The sequence below is a fragment of the Zootermopsis nevadensis genome, unplaced genomic scaffold, assembly GCF_977971745.1.
Source record: "Zootermopsis nevadensis isolate Lab colony 2312 unplaced genomic scaffold, Znev_1.0 Znev_ptg000029l, whole genome shotgun sequence".
Lineage (NCBI taxonomy): Eukaryota > Metazoa > Arthropoda > Insecta > Blattodea > Termopsidae > Zootermopsis > Zootermopsis nevadensis.
This window is the reverse complement of record NW_028259161.1, coordinates 4,427,332-4,444,943: the sequence shown is the minus strand read 5'-3', so window position 1 is coordinate 4,444,943 and position 17,612 is coordinate 4,427,332. Positions and strand designations below refer to the sequence as shown.

General features: G+C 40.1%; 1 protein-coding gene across 5 annotated transcripts in view; it reads right to left on the bottom strand.

The window, feature by feature from the left end:
* LOC110835800 (protein prickle) overlaps positions 1-17,612 on the bottom strand; it is a 386,112-nt gene that overhangs the window by 135,417 nt on the left and 233,083 nt on the right. The gene's annotated exons all lie outside the window — the stretch shown is intronic.

Below are 17,612 nucleotides of genomic sequence, written 5' to 3'. Positions count from 1 at the left end.
CCGAGTCTTCTGGTATCATACATCGCCAAAAATCTAAAGCCAAAGGCAAATACACTTTGAACTTATGGTTTACAGCACGCAGGTACTAAATGTGCCACTGGATATGCTAGTATTTCCTTACACTTACTTTGCAAAATGTGTACCACAGACCTCTTCCACAGAATACATCATTGCAATAATTAAAACCGATGTCTGCCAGCACAGAGCAGATATCTAGCATACAAATTTGCTAGTGTTTGCAACAAACACGAACGCCCGAAAAAAAAATTGTCACGTCCCCGTGATTTGGAGAAGGGAAGGCGGAACAGCTTCAGCCAATCGGCTACAGCCATTTCCAATAATTTCCTGCGTATCTGCCGTTTACAATCGTCGATGATCTATCACGTACCCAGAAGTTCTGCTGCATTCCTTTCAGTAACTCTCTTATAGTTCACGGACAAGAAACGGATAAACGTGATGACAGAATGCTTGGAAAGGCACAGTTTTGAAAAGAAACTTGTACTGTCCATTCTAAAAGGCAATGAATCAGGGGACAACCGAGTGATTGAGCCTTTACAGATGTTACCTCCGAGTTTCTTGCTCAATGAAATAAAGTTACAGATGGTAATCTGCGAATTGCCCAACTTGGGAGACCTGCGATCATTTATGGATGTATTAATAAAAATCCGTTGCACATAAAATAATTATTTTCGCCCACTTTCATTAGTCCGTTTCTCCCAGCTCCTGTTGCTAGGCAACCATACATAGTTTTAGAGTGAAAAAGCAATCCATGTCCACCGCTGCTTCGTTACTTGGCAACCTTTTAAACAGGGTTGTGGAGTAGGAAGCAATTTTAGGTGGAGTCGGAGGACTCCGACCTCGATATAAAATCTTAAGAACAATTTCTATACCGTGTGAGCCGCTGGCGGCCTCACGTTTAGGAAGATTCAACGACGCGTTGAGCCACATGGTGTGGGAATAATGCTTTGTAATTTTGGCTCCGGTACCTTAAGAATACAAACTGTCTACAAATCAACCGATTTCTGCATTAACCATTAGACGAATATTTAAATATAGGTTTTAAGTCTAAAAAGTAGGCTGATGATTCACGTGGTGGTGGTGATGAAATCTCTTATGGTGTCATTTACTATTTTAGTAGGTTTACCCTTATTAATACATATTGAGCTTTTATGAAGGAGTCGGGGTCAGAGTCGGAGTCGGAGATTTTAGTACCGACTCCACAGCCCTGCTTTTAATTCATAAATGAATAATTAAGCACTAAATAAGAGGCAACTGGTCAACACTGACTATAAGGTTGTCATAATTAGGCGACTTAGGTCTAAGTAATTCAAGAAAAACCATGGGACGAACGGTTGCTTTTGCTAGCTGAGTGCAAACGCAAATAAAAGATTGTAGAACCGCGTCTTTATGAAGAAAGATTATTTCACTCATTTGAAATTTTGCACGATTACAGCTCCAAGTTCGAATACTGACATATTACTTGCTTTTGTAAAGCAATTTGATAGCGTACTCTTAAAAATACCTTGAAGTCATACAGAGGAGGCCTGAAGGCAGTATTAAAACCTCAAATCCTACTAGATAAATACATATTCATTAAAAGACAAATAGGAAAACCAAAGAGATGCTGAAAAGAAGATTTTGAGGCTGGAATAGGCAAGACAGCCTAATGCGTGAAGACGACAAGAGTACAATCTGTTACAGAAGTTGTTTTCTCTTTTCCTTCCTCCTCTGAATGTCTTTTTATGGCTGTTCCCTTGATTTTCTTCCTCATTGTGTCGACTCCTTTTCGTTTTGCTCTGTGAGCAGGTTTTAACTTCGCTGAAACGTAACCTTCCTCTCTACAACTGGAACAATCCTGTTACACACGTATCACCAATAACGACCAATACAAGAGTACAAAAACGTCGCCATGGTTACAATGATGGATGAGATGGTAAGAAAAAAAAACTCTACCGTAAGTCTGTTATGGTCAAGTATTGGCATGGGTAGTGTGATCACTGTTGTTAGCTAACGTGTGGTACAAAATGCCCCAATCGTTGGGCAAAAGCTCACCCAACAACAAAACAAGCGAAATAAAAACGTCAGAACAATACTTGCCGTTGGTATTTTTCAACGTTATTTAATGATCCCTTATCAACTGCTGAGATTATGTAGCGCCGAATGAGATTGGAAGATAATAACGAATGGTATGTGAGGCCTCTTTCAAGAATATCTTCCAATACAGGTAATGATACAAAGTAATATAGACACGTATTCAAACCGTAGATACTCCTGTACGTGATCAGTGGCGGTTCTGGTACAGTCAGATGGATAAATGCAAGAGTTTAAATTCGTGTTCACATGGCATGATAACACGTCAATTAAGCAACCAATGGTTTCAATAATCTAGCTTAGTGACAAAGCAACACAGGTCTTATCCCACCGATTCGTATTTCCTAACCAAATCACTTGATGTGTAAACTCTTCTTTAATAATTTAAAGCACGAAGGGTACAGTTTAATATTATCATCCCATATATGCCATGGCCTCTCACGTAGTCTCTGTAGTTTAGATCTTCGAAACAATTTTTTCATTCGTTTCTCAAATTTTGACGCGTTCCACACTTTTCGCTCTTCTAATTATTCTTTGTTTTTCCACCCGACAAATTACGCAGCTCCTCAGTGCGTAATTATCACAGTGCTACTTTATTTTCCTTTCTCACAGGTTCAAATATTCTCTACAGTAATTTGTCGTCTAACATCCGCAATTTAAGACGCTTTCTCAGAGTGACAGACCGAGTATTACAACCATATCAAATTATAAATAAAATTTAGTTTCATATATTTTATTTTAAAAATTCTAGACAGAAGATCTGATCTGAAAGATGCAAAGTATTTCCTAAATCTAATGTTCCCAATTTTATTATTATTATAATTCTTATTCTCTACTGTTGTGTGTGTCTGATACTTTTACGAACATGAAAACATGTCATGACCGCTCAACATGGAGGGCTTCAAATCGCTTCAATTACATTTCTGGGTTCGAAATAATTGCCGGAATGTGCTGAAGGACAAATCGGAGGGCTCCTCAACTTCAACTAGTACAAATATACACACTGGTTACATCTAGCGAGACGAAGAAGTACTAAGACAGGTTTCAGCTTGCTTACTTACTCAGTTCCCCGTCAGATTAGGCAACCACCAGTTGCACATGTTCATCTTACCTGCAATACAGAAAGGAGGCAACATCAGTTACACAAAGGATTCGTCTAGCGCTGAAGATAGTCAGTGCTCGAAATGGGGCTGAGCGATTCTCAGGCCTCAGAAAAAACATAGGCAGAAAGGAAGAAAAATAAACAGAGGCAGAGAGAAAACAGCTTTGATGAAGATGACTCTCTTATGGGATATTGCCCCGTGTAGCCTGGTAGAGGTTAACAGACGTTTCAGAGGAGCTTACTGTCTCCATCATCAGGCCGTCATCGCCCTGTACTTAAATAGGCAAGCAACGTTTAATAACTAAAAACCACTAGATTTAACACTTCTAATATAAAAACTCACCAGTGGCTGTTCTGGAGAAGAATCAATCAAATTCACAATATTGAATGAGGTTTCATTATCTTCCGATCTATTCCTTGGTCTTCCAACTGAACACATTCCAAAAGGTTCCCACAACAAAGTACAATGTTGTGATTTATAGACGCTTGGCTTACTTAACGATGTCCTTCAAATGCACGGGCCTTAAGGATGTTCATGAGTGACGGATTAGAATTTATGTAGATAGAGGCGGCTTGGCCTGTATAAAGACTAAGCAATATGGTTTGTCTTAATAATTGAAAAATCCTCTGCCCCCGTCGGGGATCGAACCCCGGTCGCCCAGTGCGTAGGTCAGTCAGCATAGTGACTGGCTACGGACTGGGCGACCGGGTTTCGATCCCCGACGGGGGCAGAGGATTTTTCCTCTAGCCTCTGCGTCCAAACTGGCTCTGGGGCCCACCCAGCCTCCTCTACAATGGGTACCGGGGTCCTTTCCCGGGGGTAAAGCCGGCCGGGGCGTGATACTGACCACTCACCCCCATCTAGTGCCGAGGTCAAGAATGAGTAGGAGCTATACCCCCTCCCCCCAAGCGCCTACATGGCGTATAGTGGGACAGCTTTACTTTTTTTATTTGAAACGCCACGAAGTCCATTTGTCCGGAATCTTCCTTATCGTCACAAAGTCCAGGCCCGACCAAGCCCCCTTGCCTCGCGGCGTAAAGAAGACCAGTCACTTTGCTTACAGCACAATGGACAAATTTGCCTTTTTACGGCTAATAAACTTAATTTAGAATGAATAGGGGAATCGAAGTTTGATAAATAACCGATAATTTGTTTCAGTTCATTCAGGCAGTGCAGAGAATCATGTCGTGCGTTTCTGACTGGTTTATCATGGGCACAAGTACCCGAGATTCCTAGTAACATAAAACACCGAACAATGCCAGCTGCAGAAGCACTGATACACAGTGTTTCCCTTCCGTCCGACAGAGACTTCGTGTCAGGCCTAACAGAAGCGTTGCAGTAAAACTGCCCTCAGGGGTAATACATAATATGCAAATGTCACGTGGCGTTTAATTAGATGATCGTGATAAGGGTGGTAAAGTAGGGGAGGGGGTGACAGCTACAAGACGGTAAGAGGTATAGTGGGAAAAGGGTGGTAGTTAGGGGTAGTGCTGATGGCAGAACGATTCTCACTGTAAAACTGTAAACCCGGGACCTTATTCCACTATCCCAACTGTAGACCCCAACAATTTACCCCCAAGCCTCGAATAATTTTACAAGGGGTTTGCTCAACATGAAAACAGAGGGAAAGGGGGGTTATTCTTTATCTTTTTCCCCAGGAAACTGTAAAATTAAAATTGCGTTCCTTTTTCAGATGAGAAAGGTAGGCCCCTACATTGTGCACACATATTTTGTTGGAAGAGGGCGTGCGGATATAAATTAAACCCGTTATGGAATGCCACAGAGGCACGCGATAAAACAAGAATCAGTCACGCCCGGAAAGTTATCTGCACTGGCACGAAGTACGAGTCGCTCTTGTTGAAACAACTTTTTACATTATGGATATTAGAATGACACAGCGAAACCCCCGCAGTACCCATGAACTGTCATAGAAAAGTAAAAACAATTAGAACGAATGTCTAAATTCAGAGCTTTCAACAAATGTACAATGTAGTAAGCCTCACGATTTTCAGGGTAGTTTCCTGAGACTCGTGTTTCCTTCACGGGTTAACTCCACACCCTCAAACCCTACTTTTTAAACACCATTTTAATATGATCTTCCAATTTCGCCTATAACGGTCTCTAATTCTGCACGCATTATCAGCTCTCCCATGCGTGCTACATGCTCCGTTAACCTCATCACACTTCTATGATCGCCATCAAAGATTTGGCAAAACGCGTAAATTATGAAGTTCCACATCACGCAATTCTCCCTGTTCTATTTACTTTCTAATACTCTACAAAACACAAGACATAAAAACAGAAAATGTTTCACATTCGAGCCGACTATTTCCAATCAACTTCATGTTCTTAATTTCTGTTTTCGCGTTAAACACTTTTCAGTAAAAACGAATAACAGTGGAGAAATGTACAACAAAAATAAGAGAAGAGGAAAATAATTGAAAGTGTGTGCTTGACTAAGCACCAACCCGCTAACGCATACGAGGGAGAGTATAACTCCACACATTCTATCCTGGATGGAGGTTAGTGCTTAGCTTCAAGACCCAGCCGTTCTACCCCCGACTAACCCCAGCATAGGTCTGGACGTTGCGGCGATAAAGCAATGAGGGACACATGCCATACTGTGTTGTGGTAACTAGAAAAAATCATGCCTTACCGGAAATCAAATTGCGGTTAGTGAGCTCGTAGTCCAGTCACTGTACTGAATGAGCTGTCCTGGTTCTTTCACTAACAGCACACATCACATTTATCCCACGAAATTCTGGCTTTTAATTTAGGTCATGAATGCATGCGGCCTGTACTGTGCAGTACTCTTACCGAGACATAAACACGTTTGTTTAACGAAAACATGACACGCCCTTCGGGATTCCGTTATAAACAGGTTTTACTGTAATTCAGTTCACAGTAGAGAGGTACCTCATTTCATTTACGTGTTAAGTCACTAGTGCAGGAACGCCTTGGTTCCTCTCAACTTCACTTGCAAATGATGGAAAACTTCCTATGGGCTGTAAAACGTTTAAGATTATTTCAACAGATATCCAGACTTGCAGCCACCATTACTATGCCCCGCTCCCATATTGCACAACTCGTCACCCCTTGACGTCCCACCCCTCAGTTGCCGCCCCTGTTTCCTCCCGTGTCGTAATTCGCGTCCAAACTGACAGAATCGCTGGACTGGGGAAAATGTGTTGCAGGAATCTTCAGCACAGCGATACAATAAATCCACATCACATGAAAAATGCAACTAATATAACAAATTATTGACTTGTGGCTATCAGTTGTAGGTTGGCTTTAGGGTTACTTAACGGCAATACATTAACTCCAAAGGCAATGATTGATTTATCTATTTGTTATATAACAACTTTTAAAAATTCAAGGTTGTGCAACTTGGATTGGAATGATATGATATATATGATGAACAATGATAGTCCTTAAACAGCATGAAGTTCAATTAGAGCGTCTGTAAAGTAGGTGTTATAAGGGACCGATACGGACTTACAGTGAATCCTCCCGAAGACTATTGGTATATAGTCCCATATGAATTTGTTTAAGATTTACAAAATGCAGATATCACATACTCTCAAATAGTGGCATAATAGCAACTGTTGGTTGGAAGTGGTGGTCTAATTTAAGGCAGTGCCTCTGCATATAAGATAAAGTCTTCCCTGCAGATGGCAGTTTTTAAAGTCTAGCACAAAAAATAAGGGGCCATAAAATAACAAACTAGGACTGTAAATAATACGATACGGATTTATGGGTCATAAACTGTCTAGTTTCTCATATTTATTACAGGACGCATGTAACTCCATTTTCACAAACTAGGAATCAATTTCCTGAGAGCCGAGATTGGCGAAGTAGACGTTGCGCGGTACTTTTCCACCTGATTCACAGACGTTCTTGACAGACATGTACATGGCATGCAGCAACTCACTTCTCACTGATCGAGGGCCGCATTGTATCGCTTATGGTCTAATTGAAGTCCTGCAGGCGGGTGCATCTGTTCCAGGTATTGGAGCAGGACAGTCAGTTCAAGAGGAAATACAACCTCCACGCACAATGAGGCAGAGGGAGAGAACCACATGCGTTGGAATCTAGAAATATAATATTTTCAATCCAACGCAAAAAATGCACTGTCACGTTAAGTTTAAATAATCTGCCATTCTTTCTGCGACCGTGCTTTATTGTGCTCCTGTCCCATTCATTTGTTTCTCATAGCGATGTATTGACAGCCGTGGACATGAGCGATACTTGCATTCGCTATAGACTCATTAAGTAATCATGACTGAATTCTTCATTACCAAGCACAGTTTTCTGTAAAACGTTTAAAACTTGCTTGGTTCGTTTGCATCTACTCCATCGGCATTATCATCATCTAGAAGCCAAAGAGTTAGGCCATTAGTAGGCTTATTCCTCCGACCTCTGTCACCCAAAAGTCTATTTAAAAGTCTTTCTCAGTTTCTTAAACCACGTGGCTTTTAATTTTCTAATAGTTTGAAAAGTCTGTATTCTTTCACTCTTTTGCTTCTTAAGAGGTCTCCAATAAAATCCACTTTCTTAATTTCATATTGGAAATATGACCCCTTATTTGCATGTAATTTAACCAATTTACGAGCTGATACCTAATTCATCCTCCTTGAATTTGAGAATATTATTTGGTCCTCTCCAAAGCAAAGTTACTGTATACAAGTTATTCTGATCAGAGGTTTCTCTCCTCAATAGTCTGAAACATGCATCTAGGAGAGCTATAAATCTATCACTGTAACAATAAATAAACAATGGAAGCAAAGAATGGAAATTCTAGTCGCCATGGTTACTAACTGAATGTGGACACACATAAACCTCTTCCTTCTAAACATTGGTTGAAATTCAGTCAATTATCCGTATCTACGGCATAACCCTTATTTAATTATGGTTCCCAGATTTCCAGACAAGTGACTGCATGCGAAATTTAGCAATATCTATGAAAATACCCCATAACGTGCACGTTTACCCTCCTGAATACGTTCTAATTTTATTAACTAAAAACATCCCCCTATACAAACCAGCACTTCCTCACCCCCACGAAAACTAATGAATTCGGAAGTCTTTGTTTTCCAATTGGTCAGTTAATCCCTTCAACTTATTAACCCTCTCGCACCCTTCAACACTGTAACAGCGGGGGTGAAACTACCCGCTTGCCTCACAAATCTTCTCTCATATCAGTCACTGAGAATGTTAACATGATTTATTAGAGGCTAAACTGAGACCTGACACTCACCTACAACGTAACAGGGGAGGAGATCATCCCCTAAATAACGAGCTTCAGAAAGGGAGTTTCTAACTAGAGGAATGTTTTGGGAATCCACCGTAGTACCACACCCTACAACTACCCTTACACACCCACCAATTTTTTCAGATCCATTACAGACAAAGGAGTGTCTCTGTATTTTGTCTAACAAATACACACTTATTCCATCCTTGTTTAAAAACAGTGCAGTCCTACCTCAGTTTTCAGCAAGCAAAACCTCTCCGAAAGCGAGTTTGCAAACCTGTGTGCTAAGAGAAATCCAAGGATCGCGGTACTACACTCCGTAACATTCCAAAAAAGTAAGTATCGTTCATACTGAAACCCTGTTTTCTGATAGAGTGTGTTCTGTAGCATAAAGCGAACACACAAATGAAGTACGGTACCACACCAATAGTGAAACCAGGAACACATAAAAATTCACACATTAATAACAGACCATTAACGCCATATAGCAGGGCCGCAATTTCTGGCTATGGCAGTAAGATAAGGGGAAAGCAATTAGTGTGCAGTAATTAGTGAAAATCAATTAAAACAGCAGCGAAACGTTTACCGCAAGCCCAAACTGTACGGGCACCGCTATAATAAAACGACGTTTCATAACTTATAACAGATCCGGCTCAAAGTATTTACTGCGTGTTGCTAATCCACTTCATGTACCCCTTCTTGCGTTGCTAAGGTGTGCCTTGTTCTTTTTAGTACGGGAGGGCTCTGTAACCACGCCCAAACTGGAGAAGATATGGCTAGTTGTAATTACCGTGAGCTGTACTATACAGCACCTCGCGAAACCTCTAAATTCACAAAACGGCAAAATCAGGCCTGTTAGTAGTTCGTACAACCACCGTTACACATCGGCTTATAGACAGAGCCCTCGCGGAATTACAAGTCTTAGTTCAGGCAGAAAATTAAACCGCTTTTGCACTCACGGAAACTTCGTCAACTACATTATCATCTCCAATAATAACTGATTGGTAATCTTATTTTTCTTAAATGTATTTGTTCCATTCGTTTCTTTCATTCTCCCTGCTGATCGTCAACCTGTCTTCTCCCTTCTATTTATTTATAAATTCCTCTCGACTGTTTTTCCTCTTTAGCTAATTTTCTCCCCGTATCAATTTTAATTACAAAGAAATAAAAATTAATATTTTTAATAAAGTTGCAAGCAAAGAAATCGGTGGATGTGTGACAATTTGCAAGATAAAAACAGACATGGCTATAAACTGCGATGTTGTAAGATTACTTCTACTCGAAACTCATAAATTAGTACGAACCCATTGTTTAGAACATTATTACATTATTGTATTTATATTTCTTCATTTATTTTGCTTTGTGTTAATATTGTTTCTATTTTGGGTTTGCCTGTACTTGGCAGTTATATTTAATACTGTACATGTATAACTTTAGTTAATCCGTTTGTGTACTATTTTTCATTATTATTTCATTATTATTGTATGTATTATCAGTGTTTACCTGTTATTAGCTTCTTGCTGTTGGCAGACACTTAAATAAATTAACTTAATTGAATTGAATTGAATTGAATTACTAACACTGGTAAAACATTATTAGTAACTGTCAACAGACTCATTGTTTACTGTTCTTGCATAATTCACTATTGTTTCTTCAATCACCCAGATTTATCCTTATAAACAATGCTGTAAACACGTGAGGTTTGAAGTTCTCATGGCGGCGAGTACAGGGATGACTGCCTCTTGGGTTCCAGCGCCGCGTAGTCTAATAGAAGTTTATGCACGTTTCAGAGGTACTTGCAGCCCCCACATGAAAATCAGCGCTATGGCGCAATATTCGCCCCAAAACTTAGTCTAATTTTTCATTACTCAAACTGCTCATATTCCTGAATTACATTAAATCGTTATAAAATTCTCAAAATATACGCAGGTTTCAAAACAAGTGGTAATAATATCGTTAGAGCTTAACAACCAGACAAGAATTTAATTATGTTATGCTGATTATTTCAACCATCGCATGCATATAATAATACATAAAACGATTTAATGACACAATTTTAAAATCAGTCTGTGGTCTAACTTAGCCGCATTACATTATGGTACCACTATCTGCAGCACGCAAAGCTGGCGCTGAATTTAATCGCTACTGAGGTAATTTACAACGCTGCAGGTAGTTCCCCGGAACGAATGAATAGTCGAAACCGGGACACGGTCGTACAGAGAAACACACAGTAAATTTCCTTCTCTCCATGACATCTTGATATTTATTCACCCGCACTGCTACACGCAATTCTATCAACCCCTTAACTAACAAATGTCACCAACTAACCAAGAAAGTTTCGCAAACCTTACTCAGAATAAAATAATAATAATGTGCATGATTATTTGTATCATGCATCTGTAAACTAGTCTCAGAATGAAAGATCATAAGAAATTTCACAATAAATCGAAAGAGAAAAATGACTGAAAACTGGTCACAAACAAAGGCTTTTAAAGGAACCCAACTTATAAAGTTCTAGAATAAATTAGTGGCCTATAAATAGCCGAGCGAGTTCGTAAGTTGTAAATATCGCATGAAACATTGTAGCGACATGTCAGCGGGACCATATGTCAAGGGTTATCCAGGATGCGAATCACAGGATATGAAGAGCATTACTTTAATAAATGGAAGAAGAAAGTTCATGAAAATTCATGCTCGTTCACCACTTAGTATGCACAGTATGGCAGTAGTTAGAGAACACAGACCACCGAAGGGCGTGAAAAACAACTGCAGAAACACATTCAGCAGACGACATTAGACTGTCAGCGTATTCTCCTGATATTACAGCTCCTTTCACGACACTAACTCAACTGTAAAGTTCACACAGCATCCAATCGGATGATAAGAAAACAGCTGTGGTTTATTCTAAAGTAATATCCCAGCACGTCACTGTGGTAACCGAGAAAAATCACAGATATCTATCAGCAGCGAGAAATGAAACCGGGACCTCCCAAATACGAAACAGGCGCGTTCATCTCTCAAGCGCGCAAACACAGTTGACATTAAAATTATGTATTTCCCGCATGGACGACTTCGAATTACAAAAGTACATACATTTATTTCAAATATATCTTAGGAAGAACAATACCGAAACCAGTATTTTACTTTTTACTGTGAAACTACCGTCATACATATTTTAGTTCTTATACAAGCGACATATTTAGTAGTGACTAAACTTGTCACTTAGTTACAGCACAAATAGCTTGCGGTTGGGGGGTGGGGGTGGGTTAGAATCTCTCTATTGGTATTTGTATTACGGGATCTGCATGGTTCGGGGCGATTTATAACACCGCAAGTTGGTATCCCTGCCTGTTGTTCGGTTTGACACATTCGCGGTGAACATAACATAGCAGCAATGCGTGACCCATTCTGTCGTATTGTAAGGGGATTACGCGCTGCAGGAAGGTCATTGTATCCATTCTTGCGCGGACAGCCGATCCGAGAATCTCTATGCAAATGTTTGTTTACTTGTGTATTTCCATGCTACGAGCGACATATCCCGTTAATAGTCCATTTCTGTTCTGAACAGCTCATAAATCTGATATGTGACAACAGATTCATCCGTTATCTTTTAACAAATCATGTGAAGAATTTATGGCTTTTCAGCAATGAAAATTATAAATTACCATGGAAATACAGAAAATGAATAATTGATTAGTGTTATAGATTAATCTTGAGTATTCCAAAATCCACGGGAAGAACTTTTAGCGCTTATTTTACGTTATCATCAGTATAAAGAGGCCTACAAAGTAACCCGTTCAGCAAATGAAAGTTGCAAATGTAGCTGCTATGACATTCATATTACACTACGGCACTCCTAAAAGAGGTTTTTTTTTACACAAGAAAAGGACAATATTAATCACAGTGCTACCAACATACGAAATTTTAGTAATGTCCTTACCGTGGCTAAACAGCGCAGAAGATGATAAGGGCTAGAAGCCCTCGCAGGATCAACCTAATGCATTAATGATATAATTCTACGTCCATCCCTCCTCTTGCCAAGCAGGGGAATGTGCTAAGGGCTAAAGGTTATTAATCACCTATAATCAGAATAATAGGTTGCCAGAGCTACGAAACGGATTACGGAAAGTAGCTGCAGGCTTGAGGGTTGCAGGGGATTCACATATATTTTTTGCCTTGATAGGCTGTGGGGAGGTTTCCTAAGAAGGTTCAACGCCCACGTCACGTGATACATCGGCGAGATTAATGTCACGTGTGCAGATATTATTAGCATGACGTCTTCATCGCTCCGAGACGCTGAAGCCAAGAAGCAAAGTTTACGTACAGTGGGAGGAAGCCACAGATGCGCCACTGTTTGCCATGGATAATATCCCTACAAGCCAGGTTTGTGACTCATATAACACCCTTCCCTGCTAACTTCATATAGCGAGTCCGTGAGAATCTAACAGTAGCTCAGCTAGTGTTTGCATAATGGAGTTCTTCGATTAGAAACCAACAGAAAAGGTTTTTTGTGGGAGGTAAGTCACATAAGTGCACACATAAAGTGTGAATTGGGCCACTGTTTCTATCTCACAAATGTTTCCTGGTTCTTATACACAAACCATGGCACCGTGTAGTATTCGACTTTTCCCGGCGTTTCAGAGCATCATCAAATCCGACGTATGGTCCTCTGAAACGTCAGCAACTTAGCCAACGTTTTCACGATAGCAGCAACACAAGAAGTGGATCACCATGAAAAACAAATCACCATGACAACTTAAAACCAGTTATGACACACCTCTAAGAAGAAATACGATTTCCAGGAACGAGAAACATTCCCGACTTCCGGTTCTTCGTACTGTGTAAAAAGAAGAGAAAATAGATGTGATGAAAAACAGATTTATATTCCGGGACGACACGACGGAGACATGTGGTGGTCCAGAAGAAACGTATGACACGACCCCACACACAGTTATCAGACGCCTTTCGATGAAGAGTGACATCACAGGGCAAGCTACATCCACCGCACAACATGAGGGCCGATTTGTTATGTCCACACCACACATCTTCCTTTCAAAGGCATCAGAAAAAAACCGGCGAGGGCATGGCACATGTGACAGGGAGACAGAGGATGTATCATTTCGTACGATTATCGATATCGTCCTGAAGAGAAAATACGCACTGAGGTTTAAGCGCCACACCTTTGTTGTTTTCTAAGTACAGAGTGGATTTACTGACGCGTGAAATTAACAGCAATCAGATTACGGTACAGCTTATTCGTATTTATCCATCATGTAATTTGCAGTTCATGACGAAAGCTACAAAATGCACAGGAATATTCTGGATAAAACTAAGATAATACCTCCCTTAGTACAAGGTCTAACAGTTATGCTGGCTGCTAAGAAATTCACTATCTTTTATCGAATCTGAAGGTTCATTACTGTGTTCAAGAAACCAACCACTGGACCATACACCGTGCCAGTTAATTTCGTTCACTCACACCGAGTGTTTCTTGTCTGCATTTTAATATTGTCTCCCAAACTGCAAGCTGTAATTTACGTTCAGGTTTCCAGGCCGAAATGTTTGTGCATTCATTTCCGCCACGCATGCTACATGCCACGCCAATCTCGTTATTCTTGATTTGATCACCCTCACGATATTATTCGACGTAATTTTCTTCATTCTTCTGTTTTATACTGTCCCTTAGTCGAAATTATGGATGAAAATCACAAACAATTATGTGCCATAAACATTTATTTAAAAAAATTTGCATACAAACAAACAACGGTGTTTCAGTCTTACTTCAAATTCTGAACGGGACGAGAAAAAATATTTACGCCCATTTCACAGGGCCATGCGAAATTATTTGCTTCTTTCCTGCTCCCTTACAAAGGTGTAGCGTGTACACTGGCCCCAGTAATACAAATCGTCGTATAAATTTACAGACCACAGAGTGTCAACTATTTCGTCAATAGCACAAAGCGGTCAGGCTATTTATTTTACAAACACTGCGTCCACCATTCCAATACACGAGTGGCTAGAACGATCACAGCTCACGCAGTGATACATTAAAAAATGACACGATCTCACGCACACAACTGCCTGCTAAGTGCAATTCAACATGCGAGATTGATACAGATATGTAAATACGAAGAAAAAGACCCGGTCAATATATCACAAAGCAAGAAATTGCTTCGTATAATGAAAATATAACGCCTTGAAATGTAACAAGCAACGCGTCGGAAAATATTTAATCTTTTCCACGCTACTCACGATATATCCCGCTTAATATCACTGAGCCTCAGACACTAATTTTATCCAGTGTTTGAGAATTTCATCGCAACAGACGTGTACAGCAATTCGTCGACGCTCAAATAAACTGTGAGGTCCTAGCAACGGAAATTATATTCTAACACAAGAATGGTTCAAATAAAAACCAGCACGGGATACATTAACTTGATTATACACAGTGACGTACGAAAGGAAGATTCTACTGTCAGCAGCTCTATCATTTTCTCATAAAGAAGTATTAACACAACTACCGATGTCATTTCTATGAGTTCAGCGCCTTCTAACACCCGAGTGTATTTAATGTCAAAAACAAAGCAAAATGCATATACGAAGCATGTTAAGCAGCCGTACATGCGATCTTCAGAATAGTGAATCATCTATTTGTCGCCAATGATAAGAATTCAAAACACCGAACGAAGCGGTTGAGCGGAATCAATCCTATTTCGTATTCCTCACTCGAAATTTTCAATCCGGAGACAGGCTGACCTCACAGAGGATTTCCGTGGTTCCTCTCTACCCCTCCATGCGATTTCCGGAATAGTACCTTAAATTAGGCCGCAACCGTATATTTCCACACACTCTCCAATTCATTATTAATTATCTTTTAAGCTACTTAATCTTATCAACTGAAAGCGGTGTTAAATAAACCACAAACAACTTGTTCTTCACCATTAAATTACATACATTCGTATCTTTTCAAAACGCATCAGTCGTGAAATAATATTTAGACAGACTTCAGACTTTATTTAGGCCTACACGATACGCAAAAATAATTGTGTACCGTGTTGAGATTAATGATGACGAGGCTTCTTTAATGAACTAATATACATTTATGTATCTGAAATGTTTGTCAATTCCGCCTTTGCCCTCTGTCGTGTACCGATTCAAAACGAAATCTGGTTGTTCTCCTCTGACGGGGTACAAAAGCTCTTCGCAAGAACGCTAGGCTAAGCGTTGAATAAAACAGAAGACAGTCACAGTATTCCAGTCGGATTTTGATATTTGACTTCCGCTCTGTGTACTTTATATAAGGTTGACATGTGTGGTGTGCCCACATTTAGGAGGCAAATTAAATACACATGATAACATGCTCGGTATTATTTTGTTGGAATAACCAGAAACAGGTTTGTATACCAAGAGTCTGAGGGTTGATTTGAGTGTCGGGGGTTGTAGTCTAGTATTTGCGATTCAGACTTTGGCCCTACACGTATATAAATCCGTCCTTCACCCACCCTTCTTGTCCCTTCCTTCTGCACTAAACATGGTAAGGGTGGGACGAAAGCCAAAGACATCGCTTTCACTACGTCCGTCAAGAATTCAACGCAATAGATGGCTAAAGCCGTACGTTCTATTCAGAAATACTGTCCGCATTTCCATATAAGCCGAAAGAGAAGAGAGCAAAGGAGAGAGGAAATTTGATTATACCCATCAGCATGAAAATTCCTTCGGACCAACATTCTTCTGAAAGAGTACATCAACCAACGAAGCGACTATAAAAATTCACTTTCTTTTTTAAAGTCCATGCAATCCATGTACTTTGTAGAAGCGATGAGACCGAGTTTCGTCGGTGAACGGTATGGGGGAGGTGTGCCAGGGGGCTCTGAGCAGTTTCCGCTTATACACATATTTCGTTTCTTTACTACAAGCTTCACTTTTATACCACGACACTTCATACTGACGATACACGACAAAAACGCCTACGAAAAAACAGAATCTTAATTAAATTTGAACCTGCGTTCCAAACAATGACGATCCAGTTTTGACTAAGGGTCAGAAAATAACCGATCATTAGTGCCCAAGAACTTATTCAGACTCGAGTCCCTTGCACCATCTTCCTTCAATCTGTTTTAATTCACAGAATTGAGGGAGATGAACTTGCAGAGGAATTTAACTCCAAAGAATAATATCCTCATAAAGACGTGACCCCAATAACAGTTTAGAGCATACCCACCGTGACTGTACTGTTTCAGTAATTTTGGCAGATTTCATCGCAAGTCGTTAGACTGAACTGACGGTCTTCGCATTCAAACTCATCAGTCTTCAGGCCGGGGGGTTATCCTGAATGAGGTGTGAGACACAACAGGCTAGCCAACACCACAACACGCATCAAGACAGTGTCTTGTTCTATGAACTACGACATTCATAAGTTTCTACCTCCTGCAGAATTTTAATATCTCACTGCAGATCTTACGTTCCACCTGAAACGACCAAGTTCGGAGTTTTCTGATTTATTTTAAAAGTGACAGTGACTGTAGATGATACCTGTTCAAAATGAACATGCTACACATACAGAATAGCGTTGTCAAGGAGTGTAACGAATAAATCTCGATTCCGTTTCGTAATTAAGGACTTTTGAACTCATAACACATAACATATTTCGTAATGAAATACCGCGAATTTGAGTTTATATCCCTTTTACACCGAAGTCGTAAGGGAAGAAAAATCAATTTGCTTTTTGGAGCGATTATTTCCTGAACAGATGATGGCGTAAAAGCCGGATTTTCGGGAGGACAGAGAATCACAGAGCATCTAAAATTTCTGACAGCCTCAATGACTAGCACGTGTGCGCATGTGATAATGACATGGAGTGACTACCCTTCAGCAGCTTCTATTGTGGTCGATCGTCGCGGTTCCAGAAGGCAAAACGTTCACTGTAACCCCAACACAAAAATACAATTCTGTAACAAAGATAGTGATTAAGCAACCATTTGTGTTTAACAAATACACGAACTACCATATCTTTTCTAAATTCCAAAACAAGTTGAGTCTGAATTTTGTCGACAAAATTCAAAAGGTGTATTTCTGGAGTACACTGACATTCCAAAAGTGCTATTCACTCCGTATTAAGTAGCCCATTGTTACGCCAATGCTATCCGGGGTCACTGTTGCACAACTGT